The sequence below is a fragment of the Lygodium microphyllum genome, chromosome 12 (genome assembly GCF_053477565.2).
Source record: "Lygodium microphyllum isolate KBCC chromosome 12, Lygodium_microphyllum_v1.1.10, whole genome shotgun sequence".
NCBI lineage: Eukaryota > Viridiplantae > Streptophyta > Polypodiopsida > Schizaeales > Lygodiaceae > Lygodium > Lygodium microphyllum.
The window spans coordinates 104,211,850-104,224,513 of NC_141146.1; the positions used below are offsets into that span (position 1 = coordinate 104,211,850).

The window sequence follows — 12,664 nt, forward strand, 5'->3', positions numbered from 1 at the left end:
AATCAAGTTATCTTGTATTTTTTTTCGTAATTAATACAATTACCTTTTACGAAAAAAAAGAGAGAGAGAGAGAGAGACTATTGTGCATATGTGCAGGAGTTATTTCCGTGACCTTCTCGGTTCCGCTTCTCCTCCTTCAGCCCAAATTACTCAGGCCCGTTCAGTCTTTTATGACCTGGTCCGCAATCAGCTACCGCTGGACATGCAAGCTACTCTGGAGTCAGATATTGGTGAAGCAGAGGTTATGGATGTCTTGTTACACGTGCCCAAAGATAAAAGTCCGGGTTGGGATGGTCTCACCAATGAGTTCTTTGAAGCTTTCGCTACCCAATTGGCGAAACCATTGCGGGCTTTGTTTCAGCAGGTGTGGGAAACAGGGATCATGCCTCCCTCATGGAAACAAGGACTTATTAAACTGCTTCCAAAAGTTCCTTCGCCATCTAAGTTGACACACTGGCGCCCCATTTCTTTGATGGGTTCCATGTACAAAATCTTTTCCAAAGTCATGGCGAATCGGCTCCATAAGCATCTCCCTGCCCTTATGCACCCTCTCCAGTATGGTTTCATTAAGGGCCGAAATATCCTACACAATGTTCTGAATGCCCAATTGGCCATTGATTATGCCCGGCATTCTAATCAGGAGGTGGTGTTGATTCAACTGGACCTGGAAAAGGCTTTTGACTATCTGGACTGGTCTTTTGTTGCTGACCTTATGTCCTCTATGGGCTTTGGTGCTCGGATGTCTAGTCTGATCTACACCATTAGTGCTGCGGCGTCTTCACGAGTCATGCTGAACGGAGGTGTTACTGAACCATTTGTCCTTGCCCGTTCTGTCAGACAGGGGTGTCCTTTGAGCCCTTTATTCTTTGCCCTTGCGACACATCCAGTTCTTTCCATGTTATCACATATGGCCGCCTCTTCCCAGTTGGCCGGACTGTCGCTTCCTACAGGACAACATTTCATTAGCCAATCCCTGGCGGATGATACTTTTATGATTTTGCGTGCAGACAAGGATAACCTTCGAAAAGCATTGGATGTTTGGGGTCTCTTTGGCCAGGCGTTAGGCCTCCGTATCAATCCGCTGAAATCAGCCATTCTAAGCTGCACAGAGTCGGATTTGCAGTCCTTGGACTGGCAGGGTCTGGTTGTTCCTCGAGGTTCCATTGTCAGGCATCTTGGATACCCATTGGGTGTTGATGTTCCCCCAAAGCAGCTTCTGCAGTGGATTTCTCAGAAGATGGTGGCCAAGTTTATGTACTGGAAGTCTCAGGCCTGGCCTTTTCATGTTCGCCTCAAAGTAGCCCAGATAATTATGTTGCCAATGGTCACATATTTCTTGCCATTGTTGCCCTGGACTCCTACGACTCTGAATGCTCTCACTCAGTCTATTCGCTTCATGCTGTGGAAGAAGGACTCATTGCATGCAGGCATTTCCTGGATCTCGTGGTCGCATGTGTGCACCCCCAAAATCATGGGTGGCGGAGCTATTTTAGATGCCCAAACTCACATGCAGGCACTCCGTTGGTCCCTTTTCCGCGCCATGTGCTCGGATGACCATCATCCGTGGGTCGCTATCGCCCGTTCTTTCCTTGAGGGTCATGGGCTTCGGCATGGCAATACCCGACTCCGGAGTTCTTGGTGGCACGTTCTTAATGCGGATTCACGGTTTTCCAGTTCTTCTTCATCGTTGCTTACTCATTTGGTGTGTTCCTGGAAACACGTCCTTCGAAAGGCTCAGTGGCACCCAACGGAGGATCGCCTGGCTACTAACTCTTTTCAATTGGAATTACTGGCAGTCTCGCGTCTACTTTCGTGGGAAGGTAAACACGAGCTTAGACCACAACTCAACCGGATGGCACGTTTGGGCTTGTCTTCAGTTGCGGATGCCACCCTTGCCAGTCGCAATGTGCTTATCTCGTTTCGTACTGCTAGGAGGATTTTCCGGATCCCTCGTGGATATAGGTCTTTATGGGAACAGCTCGTGACGGTGCTCCAGAACAGACAACCCTTTCCTGCTCTTGCTTTGGATCATCCCTGGCAGGATTGGGACCTACAAGGCCGGCTGCCTTTGAGCAAAGCTTCTGCCAATCAAGTGTATCATCTCCTGATTAAAGATAATCAATGGCTAGTTACTAAAGCGAATGCTTTATGGGGATTGCGTAAATCCCGCTCGTGGTGGAGGGTCACTGTGATGGAGGGCTGGGTCAACAAGACACCCTTTAAATACAAAGTCTTTCTTTGGCGAGTGATAATTGGGGGTCTTCCGCTTGCTTCGGCTCTTTCCAAGCGACGAATCTCCAATGGCACCTGTTTCTTTTGCACCACTACTATGGAATCCGCCCGCCACCGATTTATTTCCTGCCCCGTCGCTAAGAAAGTCTGGTTATTTTTGTCGGCCATTTGGCGAGGGGTGGTTGGTATCACACTGCGCCCCTTTGATTGGGTTTTGGGCCAGCCCAAATACCCTACTCCCGCACAGCCACATATGAAGCTCATGTATCACTTTCTTCGATACTGGGGCTGTTGGCATAACTGGACCATTCGGAATGCTTTTCTGTTTGACGCCGCCCATAATGTTCAGCGGCATATTGTGAGGCTTAAGGGCCTCTTGTATTGGCAGTTAGATCTTCTCCATCGTTCTGATTTGCTCTCTACGGAGGACTTCCGTCCTTGGCATATGGCAATTTCCTCCACATCCTTGCCATGAAATTGTGACTTATAGTACTTAGCACCTCTTCACATGATGACTTGCATTGTCGTCATGTATCTTGTAATCAAGTAATCTTGTATTTTTTTTCGTAATTAATACAATTACCTTTTACGGAAAAAAAAAGAGAGAGAGAGAGACCATTTCTCGATTTGTGCGTGTCATCCTTGCGCAGGGGCCATGCTAATCTTCTCTGTATTGGCAGTTGGCTCTTCTCTATCGTTCTGATTTGCTCTCTACGGAGGACTTCCGTCCTTGGCATATGGCAATTTCCGCCGCATCCTTGCCATGAAATTGTAACTTGTAGTACTTAGCACCTCTTCACATGATGGCTTGGATTGTCGTCATGTATCTTGTAATCAAGTGATCTTGTATTTTTTTCGTAATTAATACAATTACCTTTTACGAAAAGAGAGAGAGAGAGAGAGAGAGAGAGAGAGAGACCCGTCGCACGACCCCTCGTCGGTCATCTGGCCCATCTGGCCCGTTGCCTCCGTCGCCTGACCCGTCCGCGCCTGTTCGCGCCCGTTCGGACCCGTCCGCCCTGGTTCGTGCCTTTTTTGTCCGCCCTGGTCCGCGCCTGTCCGCCTTGGTTCGCGCCCCGTCTGAACCCTGCCCGATGTCGACCTGACCATCTGTGAGCCCCCGCGCGTATGACTGTGCCGTTTTACCTATCCGGTGGTCCCTGCATCTACTCGACGACCTGCCCCACGATTCCCTGTGTCGGTGCGCCCGCCTGGCCCCTCGTCTGACCCGCCCTGCTGAACCTGTGACGTCGGCTGCCCTGCCCTGCGGACCTAAGACGTCGGCTGACCTGTGACCTAGCTGACCTGCCCCGCGGACCTGCGACGTCACCCTTGGCTGCGCGCCCTGACAGAGAGAGAGGACAGTAGTATGGCTGGTGTGGATATGGCTTTTATCGACCAGACGGTGGCGGCCCTTGGTCCTGATTCTGATACAAAGGAGCCGGAGGATATGGTTCCTTGCATGGAGGAGATGCCTGCTGGTTCTGACCTGCCGCCTGCGGGCAAACGCTCCAAGCATACTTCCAACGAGATAATGGGTCCTCAGGAACGTTCCTATGCGCAGGTTGCCTCTGATTCTGTGGATTCCCAGGAGATTGACTGGGAGCATTTGCTGGAATTTGCCAATACTCTGCTTGGCGATTATGTCCAGCATAATCATGAAGCTTTTTCTGACTCGAGAACTGATGAAGTGCTGGAAGCCACGATGGACCCGAAATCAGTCTTGCGGTCTTTTTCGGTGTTTTATGACCGTGCAGTTATACTCTTCTTCACTGGCAGGATCCCAGTGCTTTCCCATATTTGCTAGTGGCTGCACCATTTATTACAAGGGGAGTGTGTTGAGGAGATCTTTCTTGGACCCCGCGGCTTTTATGAGGTGCTGTTGAAATCAGAAAGACATCGGGCTGAGCTCCTATCCAAGTTGCCATTGTTCTTTGATTGCCGCTTGGTCCATGTTGTGCCATGGCGCCCTATGGCAGACTTTCAGCGCGTGCTTCAACGTGAATGCCCGGTGTGGGTTGAAGTGGAAAATTGTCCAGCGGTCTATTGGCCATTGTTAAAGGATGCGATGGTAGTTGTGGAAACGGTGCTAGTTCCCCCAAGCCTAAGGGCTATGAATCGAAACCATTTATGCATGTTATGGGACATGGCCAGGAAAAGGCCTGCATGGCTTCGCCTCAATTGCTCTGGCATGCATCCTTTGCACTTTCACTTGAAATGGGGCAACTTTGCAGAACACTGCTTTTCGTGTGGAAAATTGGGGCATTTTATGGCCGAATGCCCAGAGAGACAACCGTCTTCAGATGATGCGTATGTTGTGCTGCCTAAGGATGACATGGTGCTTGATGCTCCGGCACAGGAGGCCCCCCAGCCACCTAATGTTGTGGATAAAGGTAAACAATAGGTCCTAGGTTTGGATTCCCGTAGCAATGACTGGCTCGAGGCACGTCCCAAAAAAGGTAAAAAGTTGGATGCAGGCCTGGCAGATTTTGGGCCTAATGTTTCACAGGATTCCATGCGCACGTATATGCGCAGGAAAGAAATGTTCTCTTCACAGCATGCTGCACGTACTATGGTTCCTTCTACCCCCCGTAATCAGTCTACAAGGAAAGTCTATACAGACGGTCCAAAGGGCCCACCTGCTAAGCTGGCATTTGATACTAGAGGTAATATGACTACACCTTGGGATCGTCGTTATCCCTGTTCCACTCCCAAGGCAGTGGATATTCCATCTACCTCTAAAGCGGGCCGCCAAAATTCTTTTGCAGTGTTAGCTGATTTTCTGGATGAAGGTGTCCTGGACGCTCTTGTGGAAAAGGTGAAATCAAGGCAACAGGTGCCTCATTCCTGATTCTCTTTTTTTGAAGATATATGAAGATAGCCATGTGGAATGTGCGAGGCATTTGTTCTCGTCATAAGCAACATGCCATGTGGACTGTCTTGCATGAGAACCAGTGGGATGTCTTGTGTGTAGTTGAGCACAAGAGTCACGGTGAAGCAGGAAAAGTTGTGGATTACCATGGGTTTCGCCTGTTTTATGCAGGGACACATGCTATGCACTATTCGGGCGTGCTTATGATTGTCCATGAGAAATACCAGCCTGTTCTTATTAAAAATTATGTACAGGGCCGCTTTGTGGTAATCGAAGTTTTATTTGAAGGAGAGATTTTATGGTTGCCGGGCCTCTATGCTCCGAATGACCCTGCATCCCGACATCATCTTTGGAAGACTTTGCAAAGCTCCATGTCACTTGGTAGAAGGGGTTTTTTGATGGGGGATTTCAATATGTGTGTTGACTTTTCTCAGTCCACTTCAGGGCATTCGGTAATGGATGCTCCGGAAAGTCGGGTGTGGAATGCCTTTGCTCTTCACGTACTTAAGCAAGATCTCTGGTCTTGGCTCCACCCTTCTTCTTCAGGGTTTACTTTTCATTCCGCACAATATGCAACTACCTGGTCGCGGTTGGACCGAATATATATCATGCAAGGGGATGATTTTCTTCCCGAGATGCTGGAAATGAAAGTCTTGCAGCAATATGCCTTGTCGGACCATTTCCCTCTCCAGCTTGAGATGCTTGCACAACCTATTGCACCTTTTATGCAATTGCTGGATAGACTCCCTTTACGTTTCAACTCGTCTTATTTAAAGCATCCAATCTTTCAGGGCTATATGCAGCAATTGATTGAGAGGTTTTTATTGGACTTCACCTCTGAGGGCTTGGCTTCCTTTGCACGGCTGCTCTCTAATGTGCAGCGGGTTGCTCGGCAGTACGGGATCCATCATGCCTCTAATTGTCGGTGGCGTCGACACGCAACGGAGGACTTACTGGCTTTGGTCCGTTCGCTGCTGGTGGACACCCCAGATGATGAATTTCTGCTGTCATTGGCGATGCGTTTGGCTGATCTTATTCAAGTATTTCGGTTGAAATCTTATCAGCAGGCCAAACTGCACAACTTGACTGACACATTGCAAGATAGTGCTTGTCAGACTCATAAGTTCTTTCGCGCCTTGCATGCTTCTCCTGCTCGAGAAAATATGACTAGACTCCAGGATTCAGAAGGTCGCATGGTCACTGATCTGCAGACCATTGTCAATATGTGCAGAAATTATTTTATGGATCTTCTTGGTTCTTCTCCATCACCTTCTAACCAGGTTACGCATGCACGCTCGGGCTTCTATGATCTGGTCCGCTAGCAGGTTCCACTTGATATGCAAGCTACTTTGGAGGCAGATATTTGCGAGGAGGAGGTTATGGATGTTTTGTTACACCTGCCTAAGGATAAAAGTCCTGGTTGGGATGGTCTCACCAATGAATTCTTTGAGAGCTCGGCCACCCAGCTGGTGAAGCCATTGGCGGCTATGTTTCAGCAGGTTTGGGAAACAAGGGTCATGCCTTCCTCATGGAAAGAAGGCCTTATCAAACTGCTTCCAAAGGTCCCTTCGCCGTCAATGTTGCAACACTGGAGACCAATTTCTTTGATGGGTTCGATGTATAAAATCTTTTCCAAAGTGTTGGCGAATCGGCTTCACAAGCACCTTCCAGCTATTGTGCATCCTCTTCAATATGGTTTCATTAAGGGCCGCAACATTCTGCATAATATCTTAAATGTGTAAATGGCTATTGACTATGCGAGGCACTCCAGTCAGAAAGTGATATTGATTCAATTGGATCTAGAACAGGCTTTTGACTATTTAGACTGGTCTTTCATTGCAGAACTTATGTCTGCTATGGGTTTTGGTACTCGGATGTCCCGATTGATCTACACCATTAGTGCTGCGGCTTCTTCACGCGCTATGCTCAATGGTGGGGTTAAAAAGCCATTTGTCCTTGCACGCTCGGTGAGACAGGGTTGCCCTTTGAGTCCTCTCTTCTTTGCCCTGGCAATTCACCCGGTTCTTTCAATGTTATCTTCAATGGTGGCTTTTGCTCAGCTGGCCGGATTGTCTCTTCCTTTGGGATAGCATTTCATTAGCCAATCTCTGGCTGATGATAGCTTTATGATTTTGCGTATGGACAAGGACAACATTCGCAAGGCATTAGATGTTTGGACGCTCTTTGGTCATACTTCTGGTCTTCGCATCAATGCCTTCAAATCAGCCATTCTCAATTGCACAGAGTCTGATTTACAATCATTGGGTTGGCAGGGTCAGGTTGTTTCCCGTGGCTCCATTGTCAAGCATCTTGGATACCCATTGGGGGTTGATGTTCGGCCAAAGGAACTACTGGAGTGGATTTCACAAAAACTGGCAGCTAAGTTTATGTATTGGAAGTCGCAAGCTTGGCCATTCCATGTCCACCTCAAAGTGGCTCAGACAATTATGCTGCCAATGCTTACATATTTCTTGCCATTGCTGCCGTGGACTCCTACTACTTTGAAGGCTCTCACTCGCCCCATTTGTTTCATGTTATGGAAGAAGGATTCATTGCACGCAGGTATTTCGTGGATTTCATGGTCACATACATGTACCCCCAAACGCCTGGGTGGTGGAGCTATTTTGGATGCTTAAACTCATATGCTGGCTCTTTGTTGGTCTCTTTTTCGCGCTATGTGTGTGGATCATCACCCGTGGACCATTATAGCCCATTATTTTCTTGAGGACAGCGGGCTTCGGCATGGTAATACACGACTTCGGTGCTCCTGGTGGCATGTCCTTAATGCAGACTCTCGATTTTTCAGTCCCTCCTCTCTGTTACTGCATTTGGTCGGCTCCAGGAAAGTGGTGCTCCAAAAGGCGCGTTGGCATCCAGTGGGGGAGCGCTTGCATACTAACTCCTTTCAACTGGAATTGTTGGCAGTCTCGAGATTACTTTCATGGGAAGACAAACATGAGCTCAGACCAAGATTTAACCGCATGGCCCGTATGGGTGTGACTTCAGTTGCAAATGCCACCCTTGCCACTCGTAATGTCTTCGCATCGTTTCGTACTACCAGGAGACTGTTCAGGATCCCGCGCGGATACCGTGATTTATGGGAACAACTTTTGTCGGTGCTTCAGGGCAGGCAACCCTTTCCTGCCCTGGCTGTGGATCGTCCTTGGCAAGACTGGGACCTTGCAGGCCGGTTGAGTCTAGAAAAGGCCTCTGCTAATCAGGTGTATCATCTTCTCATTAAAGATCATCAATGGCTGGGTGTGAAAGCTAATACTGGGGATGTTGACACATTTGGACCACGCGGAGTGCCTTTCTTTTTGATTCGGCCTCTAATGTACCGAGACACGTTACCCAGCTTAAAGGTCTCTTGCGTTGGTAGATAGATCTCATTCGGTACTCGGACTTGCTCCCTCGGGAGGACTTGCTTCCCTGGCAAATGGCAATTTCCTCTGGGTCTTTGCCATGACTTGTGTAACTTTTTCATGGCTTAGTACTGGGATTTTACACACGTTGGCCTAGGGCCTTCGTGTATCTTGTAATCATCTAAACTTATACCTTTTTATCGTAATTAATACAATTACCTTTTATGAAAAGAGAGAGAGAGAGAGAGAGATGGAGGAGAGGAGAAGAGAGAGGGAGTGAGAACCTTTTGGAGAGAGAGAGAGACGGCTATGGAGGAGCTCGATCTGACGCCGCCTCGCCCCTGTACCTGTTCTGCTGCTATCTGCCGCCGTCTGGCCGTCGCCCGCAGGCCCGTTGCCTGCCTCTGAAGCTGCCGTCGCCCGTCGCCTGCCTCTAAAGCCCGCCGTCGTCAGCGCCTGTTCGTAGCCGTTTGCAGCCGCCGTCTGGCCCGTCGTCCTCGCTTCCTGCCTGCAAACGTCTGCCTGCGAGCGGGCGCCTACCTGTGGAGGCGCAGGTTTCGCCGCTGACGCCCGTGTTGGCCAGGTCTGCTTCGTCCCTGTCTCTTGCTGCCGTCAAGTCGTCTGCTGTGGTCTTCAGGTTGCGACCCGCTCGCCCCTTGCTATGCGACGGTGCCCCACTGCACGCAGTCCTGCCTCACATCCCCCCTCGGACGTTCCATAGTCACCTGGTTTTGCGCTCTCAGCTACTCGCCTACCTTCACACGCCCTGTTCGTCAGGGGTTCATCTGCGCGTGTCTGTCTTGTTCTCCACAGGAGCCCTGTTGCAGTCCTGTTGCTGCAGCCGGGTGGTTCCCTGATTCTACAGGTCTTCGGGACCTGCACAAAGAGAGAGAGAGAGAGAGAGAGAGAGAGAGAGAGAGAGAGGGAAAGAGAGAGAGTGAGGGAGCGAGCGAAAGCAAAAAGACAGCAGTATGGCTGGCTTGGATATGGATTTTCTAGACCGGACGGTGGCAGCCCTTGGCCCTGATTCCGATACAAAGGAGCCGGAGGATATGGTGCCATGCACGGAGGAGCCGCCTCCGGGTTCTGAACTGCCGCCTGCAGGCAAACGCTCCAAGCATACTTCAGACGAGCCAATGGGTCCTCAGGAACGTTCCTATGCGCAGGTTGCCTCTGAACCTGTGGATTCGCAGGAAATTGACTGGGAGCATTTGCTGGACTTTGCCAATACTCTGCTTGGTGATTATGTCCAGCATAATAATGAAACTTTCTCTGATGCGGCTGCGGATGATGTGCTGGAAGCCACGGTGGACCCAAAATCAGTCTTGCGGTCCTTCTCGGTGTTTTATGACCGTGCAGTTATACTTTTTTTCACTGGCAGGATCCCAGTGCTCTCACATATTCGCCAGTGGATGCACCATTTATTGCAAGGGGAGTGTGTTGAGGAGATCTTCCTTGGACCTCGCAGCTTTTATGAGGTGCTGTTGAAATCGGAATCGCATCGAGCTGAGCTCCTGTCCAGGTTGCCACTATTCTTTGATCGCCGCTTGGTCCATGTGGTACCATGGCGCCCTATGGCTGACTTCCAGCGTCTGCTTCAACGAGAATGCCTGGTGTGGGTGGAAGTGGAAAATTGTCCAGCGGTCTATTGGCCATTGTTGAAGGACGCGATGGCGGTTGTAGGCACAGTGCTGGTTCCCCCAAGCCTCAGGGCTATGAACCGAAACCGTTTATGCATGTTATGGGATACGGCCAGGAAAAGGCCTGCGTGGCTTCGCCTCAATTGTTCTGGCATGCATCCTTTGCATTTTCGCCTGAAATGGGGCAATTTTGCCGGACACTGCTTTTCATGTGGTAAATTAGGGCATTTTATGGCCGAATGCCCGGAATGGCAACTGTCTTCTGAGGAGGCGCAGGTTGTGCAGCCCAAGGATGACATGGTGCTTGATGCCCCGACACAGGAGACCCTTCAGCCACCTACTGTCATGGATAAAGGCAAACAACAGGTCCGGGGTTTGGATTCCCCTAGCACTGACTGGATTGAGGCACGACAAAAAAAAGGTAAAAAGTTGGATGCAGGCCTGGCAGATCCTGGGCCTAATGCTTCCCCGGATTCCGTGCGCACGTACACGCGCAGGAAAGACATGGTCACCTCACAGCAGGCTGCGCGTACTAGGGCCCCGTCCGCCCCCCGTAATCCGTCTTCAAGGAAAGTCTATTCAGAGGGCCCTAAGGGCCCACCTGCTAAGCTGGCGTTTGATGCAAAAGGTAATGTGATTACACCTTGGGATAGGCGTTATCCCCGCCCCACTCCCAAGGCAGTGGATTTCCCTTCTACCTCTAAAGCAGGTCGCCCGAATTCGTTTGCAGTATTGGCTGACTTTCTGGATGAGAGTGTCCTGGATGCTCTCGCGGAAAAGGTGCAATTGAGGCAACAGGCCCCTCGTTCCTGACTTCCTCTTTTGAAAATATATGAAGATTGCCACGTGGAATGTGCGAGGCATTTGCTCTCGCCATAAGCAACATACCATGTGGACTGTTTTGCATGAGAACCAGTGGGATGTATTGTGTGCAGTGGAGCACAAAAGTCACGGTGAGGCAGGAAAAGTTGTGGATTGTCATGGATTCCATCTGTTTTATGCAGGGACACATGCTAAGCACTATTCGGGCGTGTTGATGATTGTCCATGAGAAATACCAGCCTGTTCTTGTTAAAAATGATGTGCAGGGCCGCTTTCTGGTAATCAAAGTCTTATTTGAAGGAGAGATTTTATGGTTGCTGGGACTCTATGCTCCGAATGATCCCGCATCCCGACGGGATCTATGGTCGACTTTGCAGGGCTCCATGTCACTTGGCCGCAGGGGGTTTTTGATGGGAGATTTCAATATGTGTGTTGACTCTTCTCAGTCCACCTCAGGGCATTCGGTAATGGATACACCGGAAAGCTGGGTGTGGAACTCCTTTGCTTTGCACGTACTTAAGCAAGATCTTTGGTCGTGGCTTCACCCTTCTGTTTCAGGTTTTACTTTTCATTCCGCACAATATGCAACCACTTGGTCGCGGTTGGACAGAATGTATATCATGCAGGGGGATGATTTTCTTCCCGAGATGCTGGAGATGAAGGTCTTGCAGCAATATGCGTTGTCGGATCATTTCCCCCTCCAGCTTGAGATGCGGGCACAATCTATTGCACCTTTTATGCAGTTGCTGAATAAGCTCCCTTTACGCTTCAACTCCTCTTATTTGAAGCATCCAATTTTTCAAGGTTATATGCAGCAATTGATTGAGAGGTTCTTATTGGACTTCGCCTCTGAGGGCTTGGCTTCATTTGCACGCCTGCTCTCTAATGTGCAGCGGGTTGCTTGGCAGTATGGGATTCATAATGCCTCTCTTTGTCGCCGACGTCGACATGCAGCAGAGGACTTATTGGCCTTGGTCCGTTCCTTGCTCCTGGACTCTCCAGATGATGATTTTCTGATGTCACTGGAGCGGCGTTTGGCCCATCTTATTCAAGTATTTAGCTTGAAATCTTATCAGCAGGCCAAGCTGCATAACTTGACTGACACATTGCAAGATAGTGCCTGCCAGTCTCATAAGTTCTTTCGCGCCTTGCATGCTTCTCCGGCTCGCGAAAATATGACTCGACTCCAAGATTTGGAAGGTCGCATGGTCACTGATCCGCAGACCATTATCAATATGTGCAGAAATTATTTTATGGATCTTTTTGGTTCTTCTCCCTTGCCTTCTAGCCAGGTTACGCATGCCCGCTCGGTCTTCTATCATCTGGTCTGCCAGCAGGTTCCATCTGATATGCAAGCCACTTTGGAGGCGGATATTTGCGAAGAGGAGGTTATGGATGTTTTGTTGCACCTGCCTCAGGATAAAAGTCCTCGTTGGGATGGTCTCACTAATGAATTTTTTGAGCACTCGGCCACGCAGTTGGTAAAGCCATTGGTGGTCATGTTTCAGCAGGTTTGGGAAACAGGGGTCATGCCTTCTTCTTGGAAAGACGGCCTTATCAAACTGATTCCCAAGGTCCCTTCGCCGTCAAAGCTGCAACACTAGAGACCAATTTCGTTGATGGGTGCGATGTATAAAATCTTCTCCAAAGTGCTGGCAAATCGGCTCCACAAGCACCTTCCACCTATTGTGCACCCTCTCCAATATGGTTTCATTAAGGGGCGCAACATTTTGCATA

At 49.6% G+C, this 12,664-nt stretch overlaps 1 protein-coding gene and 1 pseudogene across 1 annotated transcript in view; one reads left to right on the forward strand and one right to left on the reverse strand.

The window, feature by feature from the left end:
- The window catches only part of LOC148028122 (uncharacterized), a 171,316-nt gene that overhangs the window by 72,744 nt on the left and 85,908 nt on the right, over positions 1–12,664 (forward strand). The window lies entirely within an intron of this gene.
- On the reverse strand, positions 2,837–2,909 carry LOC148028124 (U6 spliceosomal RNA; annotated as a pseudogene).